We start from the raw sequence: 12,388 nt of genomic DNA, 5'->3' as shown, positions 1-12,388 counted from the left end.
TAAACAAGATGAAAAGACAACCCTCAGAATGGGAGAAAACATTTGCAAACGAAGCAACTGACAAAGGATTAATCTCCAAAATTTACAAGCAGCTCATGCAGCTCAATATCAAAAAAACAAACAACCCAGTCCAAAAATGGGCAGGAGACCTAAACAGACATTTCTCCAAAGAAGATATACAGATTGCCAACGAACACATGAGAGGATGCTCAACATCACTAGTCACTGGAGAAGTGCGGATCAGACTACAGTGAGGTATCACCTCACACCAGTCAGAATGGCCATCATCAAAAAATTTACAAACAATAAATGCTGGAGAGGGTGTGGAGAAAAGGGAACCCTCTTGCACTGTTGGTGGGAATGTAAATTGATACAGCCACTATGGAGAACAGTATGGAGGTTCCTTTAAAAACTAAAAATAGAACTACCATATGACCCAGCAATCCCACTACTGGCATATACCCTGAGAAAACCATAATTCAAAAAGAGTCATGTACCACTATATTCATTGCAGCTCTATTTACAGTAGCCAGGACATGGAAGCAACCTAAGCGTCCATCGACAGATGAATGGATAAAGAAGACGTGGCACATATATACAATGGGATATTACTCAGCCATAAAAAGAAACGAAATTGAGTTATTCGTAGTGAGGTGGATGGACCTAGAGTCTGTCATACAGAGTGAAGTCAGAAAGAGAAAAACAAATACCGTATGCTAACAAGATGAATGGATAAAGAAGATGTGGCACATATATACAATGGGATATTACTCAGCCATAAAAAGAAACGAAATTGAGTTATTCGTAGTGAGGTGGATGGACCTAGAGTCTGTCATACAGAGTGAAGTAAGTCAGAAAGAGAAAAACAAATACCGTATGCTAACATATATATATGGAATCTTAAAAAAAAAAAAAAGGTTCTGAAGAACCTAGGGGCAGGACAGGAATAAAGACACAGATGTAGAGAATGGACTTGAGGACACGGGGAGGGGGAAGGGTAAGCTGGGACGAAGTGAGAGAGTGGCATGGACATATATACACTACCAAATGTAAAACAGATAGCTAGTGGGAAGCAGCCGCATAGCACAGGGAGATCAGCTCCGTGCTGTGTGTCCACCTAGAGGGGTGGGATAGGGAGGGTGAGAGGGAGACGCAAGAGGGAGGAGATATGGGGAGGAGATATATATGTATACGTATAGCCGATTCACTGTTATAAAGCAGAAACTGACACACCATTGTAAAGCAATTATACTCCAATAAAGATGTTTAAAAAAAAATTGTTTTTCATATTAAAGATGGAGAAACAAGAAGGAGACCTAGGTTGTGTCATGTAAATGTCCTTGTATAGTCTCAAGTTGAAGAAGCATTTCTGCGAATTTATAAACAAAGGATCCCAAACCTCCTGTTCCCTCTACGGTACATGAGTCGGATGAAGAAAAATTTCCCTGTCCACAAAAGCTATGGACAATATAAAGTGATGATACTGAGCTCCTGTGTTAATACAAGTGCCTTCTGAAGAGGCTTTTTTTGGTCAACACTTTACCATCATCATAAATCTGTCTTACCCACTGCTCTAAAGATGTGTCTGGAATAATGCCTGGCAAACAGTAGGAGTTAATGGATGAATGGAAAAAAGCAAATGAATAACTTACAGGAACACAGGGTAACTGAGGCCAGTCCCTCCAAGACTGAGGACCATCTCAAAGAACAAAGGTTTTATAACCTCTCCTCACACCTGAAAGTAGTTGGCTAATACTAGTTAGCTGGGGAATGCTGTGCTTGTTATGCTCAAAAATGACCAAATTAATTAAAGATCTTAGTTTTATGCTACGACCTGTGGTTGACCAGGGGCAGGAAAATGTGGCCTTTCTCTTATTCGAACTTAGGACCAGCTCTCAACTGTTGCATGGATTTGGAAAAATGTTTCTCCAGCCAGCTACCCTCCAATTTCTGAACAAATATCAGAAACTGCTGTGGAGGATCACAGTTAGATGTAAAGGCAAAATGACACACGTGAATGCTTATAGCATTGCTCGAGTCTCTGGAAGAACTGCCATCCACAGGATGGTCTGAAGACCACAGGACTCACTTCACAACCTCGCTAAATTTTGCTGGAAACAATAAGTCGTGGAGATGAGTTGCCTGTCTTTGTAGCTCAACACAGCACTCGGCTGCAGAGAGGGCTGAGGCTGCTGATGTATTTGCTCTGACACTGATGTTTGGGGAAAACCTTTCCTTCTGCAGGGCTCCAAATGTGGCTCAATAGACCCTCATATTTTTACCACCACCGATTTTTAGATAGTTTTTTTGTTTTTGTTTTTAAGAGCCCAAAACACTTCCTATGGTCCCCTTTTAGAACAGGAAAACTACAGAACCCCTACTTAGTCAAGATGATACTGGAATTATCAACTTTGTCCTCTGAAGTAACAGGGAGGGTCAAAGTCTAACTAACAGCTGCCTCCATGGTTTGGATCTCTGTGCAAGAGGTACACCTTTAAAGAAAGCAGGAGCACAATTAACAGGAGAGAATTATGCACATGACTCCTCCCCTCCCCCCAGCCCGAAGGTTCCTTCCCCTCTGCCTGCACCCCCTAGGTTTTCTCTTATTAAAATTTAGAATGAAAAAGCAGAGACGGTCTGTGCTATGTAAGAGCAGGTTATTATGCAGTCTGCTCTAATTTCGCAAAATGAAATACAGGACTCGTATTTTCCAGAAGCACTGGGATGTTAAAAGAAATTTAGAGTTTTCTGTGCATTGCAAATGAACCTTGAAGCAGAGGTCTTTCTTTCAGTTAAGGATTATCATTAAGGACATGAGTTGTGTGAATAATATTGACCAAAAAACATTTAATTCATGCGTTTATTATTTCAGAGATTGATTACTGGGATGCTTGTTTTGTTAGGTGGTCCAATAATCTGTTCTTTTGATTCCAATCTGTTCACAATGCAGTTGCAAGCCTGGAGGATAAGAGCCCAACAACTGAAGCATGTCACACCCACTCCAGTTTCTCTGTCACTGATTAACAGTTAAAATTTGGATTAACTTAGGTATGACATATGAATTTACGAAACATATTCCACTTTCTTTTTCTCATGAAGTTCAAATATAGTCTAGATTCTTCAACCAAAATGGCTTTAAAGATGTTTAGTAAACACGTAAAAAATTTTCTGACCCAGACTACCAGACTTCTTCCGTGTCACATGAAACCTTTCCAAAATGTAGTTAGAGCTCAAAGGTTCAGTACAATTTCTTAAATGTTACCCCCTTTACCTTTATAGATTGGCCGGGATGGACAATAGTCTGTGCCTATTTAATCAAGATGAAACTGGACAAGGCCAATAGATTTAGTTCTCTCTCTCACCACAATTTATTGTAAGATCCAACACATAGCCATATCCTCAGCCATAAATCCATTTTACTCACAGAGTGCTGAAAAATTAGAATCTTCCAATCATCTCTGGTTTTAAAGTGATATACGTACATGTGGATGATGAGGAATCTGCTTAGATAAAGCAAAGGGTTATGTTCTTGGACCCCTGGGTTTAGGTTCAAGAGTCTTTTCTCTTGGATGATTCCTCGGACCACAAGTAAAACTAACTCATTTCTCTTTTACTTTCCAGTGTAGGTTAAAACACTAAAGAGTTTGTATCTCATTGACCCTGTGACATTCTGCCCCCTTCCCTCCCTGCATTGCCTCAGCATCATTCAATGTTCCCCCAAGGACACAAGAAGCCCTGAGGGAAACAGAAAACCAACTGAGTGTCTAAATAAATTTTTTAAAAATCCAAAGCACAGAAAGTCAAAGCATCTTTTGTTTTACTAACCATTTTGGGGACAGAAAAGGCCTTTGAGTTCCAAAACTTTGGCTTAATTAGAAGGACAAATTCTATGTGGTTTATAGTATAAACAATAGAGTAGGGAAGAATGTATGATTTCAGAGTTAGTGTTTCAGCCCCAAAGGAGATCAATACAACAGAATTGATGGGGGGGCATGTTTGAGGGAGGTGTTTTGGGAGAGAAGAGCAACTCAGCAAATTATTGGTGTGGGTCAGGGAAAGAGGCCCACCCCCTGACTGCTCCATTCTGGGGTCAAATCCCAGTTGAGTGAGGAGGGGATCTCTAAGCACAAATCTCTATCTTGCTTCCTGAGTTGAGGGCTACTGTGACCCAAGCACGGAAGTCAATAGCATGCAAATACTGACAGAAGGCTCATGAATGGATGGAAACCCCTTCCTATTCCTCCCAAAGTCAGAAAAGAACAGTGACCCCGAATATCACCTGTATTTTAATAGCACGTAAAGAAAGATAAGCCCACAGAGATCAAGAAATAGGAGAGCACAAAGAAGTCAATGGAAAGCTCTATTTCAAGAAGAAGAGGATGATCTCTGATGCCAAGTGCTGTAGAAAGATTAAAAAATGAGAATCTCCTTCACATTCAGAACAAGTAGGTGGTAGATGACTTTAGCTAGAGGGGTTTCCATGAAGTGGTCAGGGTAGAATTTAAATCACAGTGGGTTGAAGAGTGTTTAGAAAGGGAAGACATGGACCCAACAAATGTAGACAATCCTTTTACGAAGTTTGGCTATAAAGGGGGAGAAAATGCTAAGAATAGATAAAAGAGTATATGGGGAAGATGAAGGTTTTGTCCTATTTTTTTTTTTTTTTAAAGATTGGAGTGGCTGGAGCTCCTGTACACTCTGATGAGAAGGATCCCCTAGTTATGAAAAGCTCAAAGATACAGGAAATAGAGGAAACTGTACATAGGTGGAGGAATCAGAAGAGGAAAACCTCTTCTACTCTAACCTGAGGAAAGGTAGGATGGATGAATACAAATGGACAATTTTAATTAATATATATTAGATTACTCATATTTGCAATGCCTTCTTCCTCTCACTCAGAAAAAGGAGAATTTGTTTGCTGAACTCTTTATGACTTCTGCTGACTGAGGTGCGAGGTGGGAGGAAAATGGCCGACACCAAGAGAGACTAGTTGCTCTACCTATGAGGGGATGAGAGAAGACAGACAGGAGTAAGATGAGGTGAATTAGTGTGGGGCAGAGGAGGAGGACAGAGGGAAAGAATAAATTGACAGCTGCCACGAGGGGCCAGACTTTGGGGTGGAAAAGGTGTAAAAACAATTGTTAAAAAAATCTGGCTATGTGTTCTGAGATTAGTTCTCCTCTTCGTCTTGGTTAACTCCTTAAGAACTTTTCAGTAAAGACTCTGTCTTCCAAGGCTTTCTGGGTCAGGTTTGACTTTCACCATGTTGAACTGTCCTCAAGGCAACTGGCTTTAGTTGGGTTATGCAGGTAACAGATTTGGTGGCAGGAAATTGACATCTTGCATGGTTAAGATGTGAGACTATCTGCTGAAAGTGAGGTGGAGAGGCAAAGACTTGGGAGAAAGTAGAAAAGTTTTCACTGAGCTGAGGGGTCCAGTTGAGATTGGAGGTCAAAAATTTACCATAGCATCCATCTGGACAGTGGTATGATTTTCTCTGGCAGTGCTTAGCAGTCTGGTTGGAAGCAGGAGAAAGCACACAACTGGATTAAGGGTTGGTATCCAGCCTGGTAGGTTTCAAGATTCTAACTATCCAATACTAGAAAGGTTCATTTCTAAGTATCCAATACTATAATGACTGACAAACAGGAATCACTCAATAGATCTTTATTGACTGGATGAACGGGAAAACTGAAAATATTGGTAAGAAGGTGGTTGAAATATTATAATAGGCCCTGGTATCCACACTGAATAGGGAAGGAAGTGGAGACAAGAGGGGGCTAAAAGGGTAAAACTCAAGGGGACCAAATGTTCCTAGGAGATTTCTCAGGTCTACCAGTCACATGAGCAATATCACCCACTCAAGAAACTTCTAAGTCTTAAAGCACCCCCTAGTGGCTGATCCAGGAAGCTATTAGGCCCAATATTTGCCTTTATTTTTTACTCCTCGAAAGCAGCAAGCACATTCTTATATACAGTCATTCCCTCAGTATCCACGGGAGATTGGTTCCAGCACGCCCCAACCTCCTGCGGATACCAAAATCTGCGGATGCTTGAATCCCTTATATAAAACGGTGTAGTAGAGTCGGCCCTGTGTATCTGCAGATATGGATACCCGTATCGGAGGGCTGGCCGTATTCCTCTTTTCAATGTTCAAAACGCCCTTAATTTCCCTTCATGCAATATCTTTCTCATTCATTCTTTAAACCTGCTGTTCCTCCTCTGTTTCTGAACTTTTGCCCCAGCTACCATAGGTATCTTTCTTTCTCTCCCCCTTTTCTCTCATCCTCATTCCCTTTCCTTTTTCAATTTGTGAAAGCAATCCTGGTCATAGCACATATCGTTAAAGATGAAATTCATGACATGCCTGAAACTGAGGACAAGGAAATCCTTACGTTTCAAAACTGAAGAAGTCAAAGTCTCTTACATTCAGTGAAAATGGACACAGATTTAAAAATAGCCACAGTGCATACCATCTTGTAATCAACCTGCGTTTCCCAAGTACTCGCATTCAAAACATTTTCCATTCTTACGGTATTGCTTATATTTTAATTAATAACATAAGTCTTTTTGCTATTAATTTTTATCACAAATGTACATGATTTCTACTGTAGGATGAGTTAGGCAGACTTTTGAAAAGTAGCCCAAAGATGTTTACAACATTGTTCTGATAAAGGATTTGCAAATGAGCTTCTGGACAACCTACTTGCCAGTTGGGGGTTTGGCACGGTTTTAATTCCTGCTTGAATTTCCTGAAAAATCACAGTAAGTTATTTAAGAAAAAACAGCTGCCAAACTTTCTGACAAGTCATAATGAATGGTTAAGTTCTGAAAGGTCAACCAGCCATCTTTTGGCTCCCATCTCCTCCTTAAAACCAAGCTATTTTGAGAATTTCCATTCCTCATGCTCTTTTTCTTCCCAACCCTGACACTATTTGTATCCCCTCGGTGGCATTTTTTTTTTTTTTTTGACTCAGAAAACTTAAATGAGTTCCAAGATTGCAGAAAAGCCTTATTATTTGATGATTGTGGGTCTTGTCTGGGAAAAACTCCAAACATAGATTTGCCATTTTAAGCAATTCCTTTGAATTCTCACTCTATTGTCAGCAATAGTCCTGTTATTATTGGTTTATTATTGATTTTTTTCTTTCCCTTTACATAAGTTAACTAGGCACTCTAATTTTCTCTTCTCTTCCTATGTTCTCTTAGTTTTTAAGTCCCTGAAGGACTGTATTGTTTTAGCTTTTTGAGTTTTGGAGAACACACACACACACACATCATACCTTGCCATTATCACAAACCCATGACCTTTTCCCTCAGCACCATGACTATTTCTTCTTTATAATCTTCCTTCTTCTTTACCCTACTTTAATATAATCAGCTGCCACATTCTGTCAATTTACCCTTTAAAACGTATTTCAGATTCATCCTTTTCTCTGAGTTCCCACTGGCACCATGCTGTCTCAGGTCATATTCTCATTGAAGATTCTGTTACCCTCTCCTAGTCAGCTCTCCTGCCCCTCTCCATCCTCTCCCCACACCCCCACCCACGCCCCACCATACACTCAGTCCATACGGTCAATTATCCGGCTTTTAATATTCTGTGAGGGCAGGAAAGCACCTCCTATGCATTTAGGCACACCTCTTAATTCTCACAATCCTGCATGATAAATGTTACCTTCCTCATGTCACTAATGAGGAAGCTGACTCTCCCAAAGGTTAAGCATCTTGTCCCAAATCACCTAACTTGTAAGTGTTCCAGTCACTGGCCCTCAAATTTGAAGAGGGAAGAGGTGCCTGTGTCATAACAGGAACATAAAACATTTACGTAACAAAGATTTTATACTTAATCTCTTTAAAGTCAAGGAATTAGACACGTGCAATTATTACCGTACCAAGGGCAATGGCTTTCAAGAGATAGAATTGAGGTCAGAGAAGTAGAAATCCAAGTGTCTGCTCTCAGTTTATAATCTAGTTGGTCAGAGTGTGTATCTAGTACATGCTAGATACATAGCACATGCTAAATAAATACCTGCTCAAGCCAGGACCAGGGAATGGAAGGAGAGTCTTTGTTACTCTCTCCTTCTGGCTTCTCATAGGATGCTTCTTAATATAAAATGCTCTGACACTTCCTCCTGACCCAGTCCCAAAGAAGACCAAAATACACTGTTAGGAAACAAAGACGTGGAGATTACTGGGCTGCCCTCCAACCACAGGCCTATTTATTTTTTCCTAACTACAACCTAATTATTGCTGGATATTATTATGGGATTTTTCCATACATCCTTTAGTTAGGACAGTGATGACCCAAAGCAGCCTTTTAATGTACTCTGGTCTCCTGCCAGCTTACCTCATTCTACAACTTTGTCTTTGGTTTTTATTTTTAGGATTATTCAAACTTCCCATTGCCTAATCAACCCCTCATTTGACCACTGTTGCTGTTGACTACACACCTCGACAAAGACTCCTTGGAAAAGGTCTTTTTCACTTGCGGCGGGCTCCTCTGAAACAAGTTCTTGCTACCTTCAACATTTTGGCAAACAAGGACACGTTCAAGGAAATTGGAGGCCAAACTTGACAGAGCACTGGGTGCAGCTGCTGGCCCAGCTGTGCGATGATTCTCAACTGGTCCATCACCTCCAAAACTCAACTATTCAGCACAGCCTTCCTTAGTCCAGCACTCCTGTTGGTCTAATATATTTGGCAACAGCCATTATTTCAGAAATGAATGCTCGTGTGTATTTATAGCAAGTCACGTGCCTGCTCTATCAACAATTAAAGAGATTAGGATTCAGCAGACAAACTCCTCTAATTAGGACAAGATGGAAGACACAGTATATAGAATGCTGCAGTTTGGTCAAGGTTTATTCTTTCCTAACAAGACTGCCATACCGCCTCTCATCACTCAAACAGCCCCGCTCTCCCTAGGGCCACCCTGCTCCCTGTATCACAGTCACTTCCTGTGTCTGCCCCATGGAATTTTCAGTCAGGGGATTCTGTTTGCAATGGACACTTCCAGTTGCCCCTTCCTCCCTCCCTCAAACCACACCAGAGACTCAGTGGACTGTTTTAAGGCTTGTTTTGATATAACATGGACAGCACCATGTGGCCACTAATTTCATTCAGTTACGCCCTTCCCCTGGAGCCTTGGTGGATGTTACATGCTCACACTTATGTAGTCTCTCCTCCGAACAAAAGCCTGAACTCAGTGTCTGGGCCATAAATTCCATCTTGCCTCGCTCTTGCCCATGCATTATTTAAGCAATCTTCTCGGTGAAGCCGGCATGAGAATTTCCCTCTGAGTAACAATCAGCGGGTGCCTTACGCGCTGTTCTAACAGGAAATGTAGGCTATCTGAGAGAGTTCCACCCATTCACAGCCTTGATAACGAAATATGATAATCTAATTTGGTAAAAATAAACTGTGAAATCAGAGATTTGAGGCAAAAACTTTAAAGATGCAATTCAGACGAGCAATCAATGCTTATTCAGTTTCTGTACCATCTCAGCTTTCTCCCTGTGCAGATGCTTAAGTGATGCTAAATTAAATAATTGACAAATTTTTAAAACTGCTGGAAATTACCATCTGTACTTAATTTTGGAATATAAAAAGGTCCATAGAAAACACCCGTTATGATTATTTTGTCTAATAACAGATATGAAACAATACAAACATCCCAGTCATAAAAATATAATGCGTTTCGAGCAGTCTGGCTTACATATTCAAACAGTTTTTCAAAACAAAAGACCACAGGAGGAGTGAAAAGCTGGGTTACCAATACGTCTTTTCAAATGAGTGGCAAAAGAACTGAGTTTTTAGTTTAAAATCTATCCCTCTAACCCTCACCTCCCCCCAAAACAAAAACCAAAAAAACAAAACTCACCCACAGGCTTCCTATAGACAGTAATGATCACATCACTTTTTCACATTTCTCTCCTGGATAAACCCTGGGCTAAACTGTTCTCTGTTCAGAACTTTATTAGGTTGGTATTCCATTTATACAAAATGAAGTCTAGGACTGTAAATAAACATGCTTGAGGCTTCCATGAAAACACAGAAAGAGAAACAAGCTCCCTGCGTGGGAACACACTGGCAAATACGTGGATAAAACAAGCTGAAACTTACACCAGACACTTCTCCCAGGTCCAGCTCGGCAGTTGCCCCTAAAGGTACATTCTAGTTATTTTTAATCCATGTTCTACTCTTCTCACTGATGGGACTACTCAGGCACATGGTCAAGTTGCAGTCAGCTCCTCGGTGATGTATGAGAGCTGGGCTGATTTATCTCGTCTTTCTGCAGCATATTAGCACTAATGTTCCTGCGTCTGCATCCTACCTTTCTTTAGCCGTAGCCCCGGCTTTATCATTGGTAATCTAAATTAAAGAGCCAGTGAACAGAGCAGGGCTGTTGTCCCCCACCCCTCCCTGTTTTCCATGAAACAATTGCCAGGCAGTCATTCCCGGACAAGGATTCCACTGTTTATTCTATGGAGCCTCCTCTTCAATATCCCATTGAGACTGGAAGTCAGTTGCAAAAGGAGAGGTCCGGCGAGACTATCTTAGTTCAAATGTCTACTTAGGATTTATTCTCTAAAACAGTAGAGATGGCCTCAGGAATTACTAGAGAAAGCTGTCATTTGCCAGTTTTTCAGCCCAGAATACAGAATTGACACTATTTACAAAAACAGAGTAACATGGTTCTCAACCTACTGCCCAGGGTGCAGCACACCTTTCGGTGATTTTTTCTTTCCCTAAGAAATCTCTTCCTTTCCCCACCGATGTTTATTTTACACATGCATGCTTCAATGTTTATTTTAATGTGGAATATGAGTGCCATGATTTTAGCAAGTTGCGCACAAGAAGCATAAAATCCTATAAAAAACTGGAGGAAAAAAAAATCAAACAAATCATTATTAACCTTGCTGTAACCTTCTATCAACAAACCAGCTGAAGTAGGAGCAAAAGGCTCTATTTAATTCAGGAGTTGTCAGTTCTTTCAAGATACATTTAAAATTTTCTCGAGCTCCACAAATGTTTGGGAAGAGGAAATATATCAGTACATTTTTCATATGGAAGTTTTTAATCTCTTGAAAACGTTGCTGTCTTAGCAGCATCTCAATACTTTTAACTCGGGTTTCCAGTGATTACTGAAATAATACTACGTTTGTTTTCACATTTTAAGCAACAAAACTTTTTAACAGCTGTTAAGCAGCAGCATTTGGTGGATAACCAAGTATAATAAGTTTCGTCTCTATTTTTGTGTATTTTTGTTAAAACATGATTGTTTTAATAATTTTAAACATGTATATTGCTTTTTTAATTTTGCTTTTGAAAATTAACAAGTTATGACATATGTATTTCCACACAGACATAATATATAGACTTGTCACTTTTCGTAGATATAGAATATTAAAGTCTCTAATTCCTTGATATTTGCATTGCTTCAATTTTTCGTTATTAAAACAATGCCTCTTGTCAGAAATTCAAAATACTCACATTCCAGGCCCTTGCACCCCCAACTCTGGAACCAAACTACTGTGTTCAACTCACAGCTCTGCCACTTACCAGCTGTATGACTTTAGGTAAGGTACTTAAACTTATTATAGCATGGGTGTATTTTGAATTCATCTGTAAAGTGGGATATTGAGAGTTCTGCTTCTGGTTCAGTCTGGAACTTTCTACTTCCCAGCTCTTTTCAGAATTGTAGTCAGGAGAGATAATACTCAGGAGGGCTGCTTGAAGACTATCCAGGGTATTCTTCTAGATTGTATCCCTGGGTTAAATTTTACACATTTAGGGCTTCCCTGGTGGCGCAGTGGTTAAGAACCTGCCTGCCAATGCAGGGGACACGGGTTCGAGCCCTGGTCTGGGAAGATCCCACATGCTATGGAGCAACTAAGCCCATGAGCCACAACTACTGAGCCTGCGCTCTAGAGCCCACAAGCCACAACTACCGAACCTGTGAACCACAACTACCGAGGCTGTGAACCACAACTACCAAAGCCCGTGCGCCTAGAGCCCGTGCTGCGCAACAAGAGAAGCCACCGCAGTGAGAAGCCCGCGCACCGCAACGAAGAGTAGCCCCCGCTCGCCGCAACTAGAGAAAGCCTGCGCACAGCAATGAAGACCCAACGCAGCCGAAAATAAATAAATTAATAAATTAAAAAGAAAATTACACGTTTATATGAATTTCTACACTCTAGAACTTGTTTATATGAACTGCTCCACAAACATCCAGAGTAACGATTTAAAAAATTTAAATCTGGGCTTTTCACTCGGCTGCTTAATACTCTGCATAGCTTCCCATTATTCTTAGGATGAAAGCCAAAATCTTTATCACGGCCTTCAAGGACTTAGTTTTATTTCACTCGGAAGATAAGCCCACCTT

The 12,388-nt window shown here is 40.6% G+C and overlaps 1 protein-coding gene across 5 annotated transcripts in view; it reads right to left on the bottom strand.

Moving 5' to 3' along the window:
* Positions 1-12,388, bottom strand: part of RAPGEF4 (Rap guanine nucleotide exchange factor 4) — a 304,737-nt gene that overhangs the window by 176,137 nt on the left and 116,212 nt on the right. The window contains exon 1 of one of the 5 annotated variants that reach the window (XM_061185010.1): positions 10,126-10,216. The exons of the other annotated variants lie outside the window; for them this stretch is intronic. The gene's annotated coding sequence lies outside the window, so the exon portion shown is untranslated. Of the gene's footprint in view, positions 1-10,125; positions 10,217-12,388 lie in introns of those variants that run through there. 5 annotated transcript variants of the gene reach the window in all.

The sequence above is a fragment of the Eubalaena glacialis genome, chromosome 1, assembly GCF_028564815.1.
Source record: "Eubalaena glacialis isolate mEubGla1 chromosome 1, mEubGla1.1.hap2.+ XY, whole genome shotgun sequence".
Lineage (NCBI taxonomy): Eukaryota > Metazoa > Chordata > Mammalia > Artiodactyla > Balaenidae > Eubalaena > Eubalaena glacialis.
The sequence above is the reverse complement of the archived record's forward strand: the minus strand, read 5'-3'. Positions and strand labels throughout refer to the sequence as shown.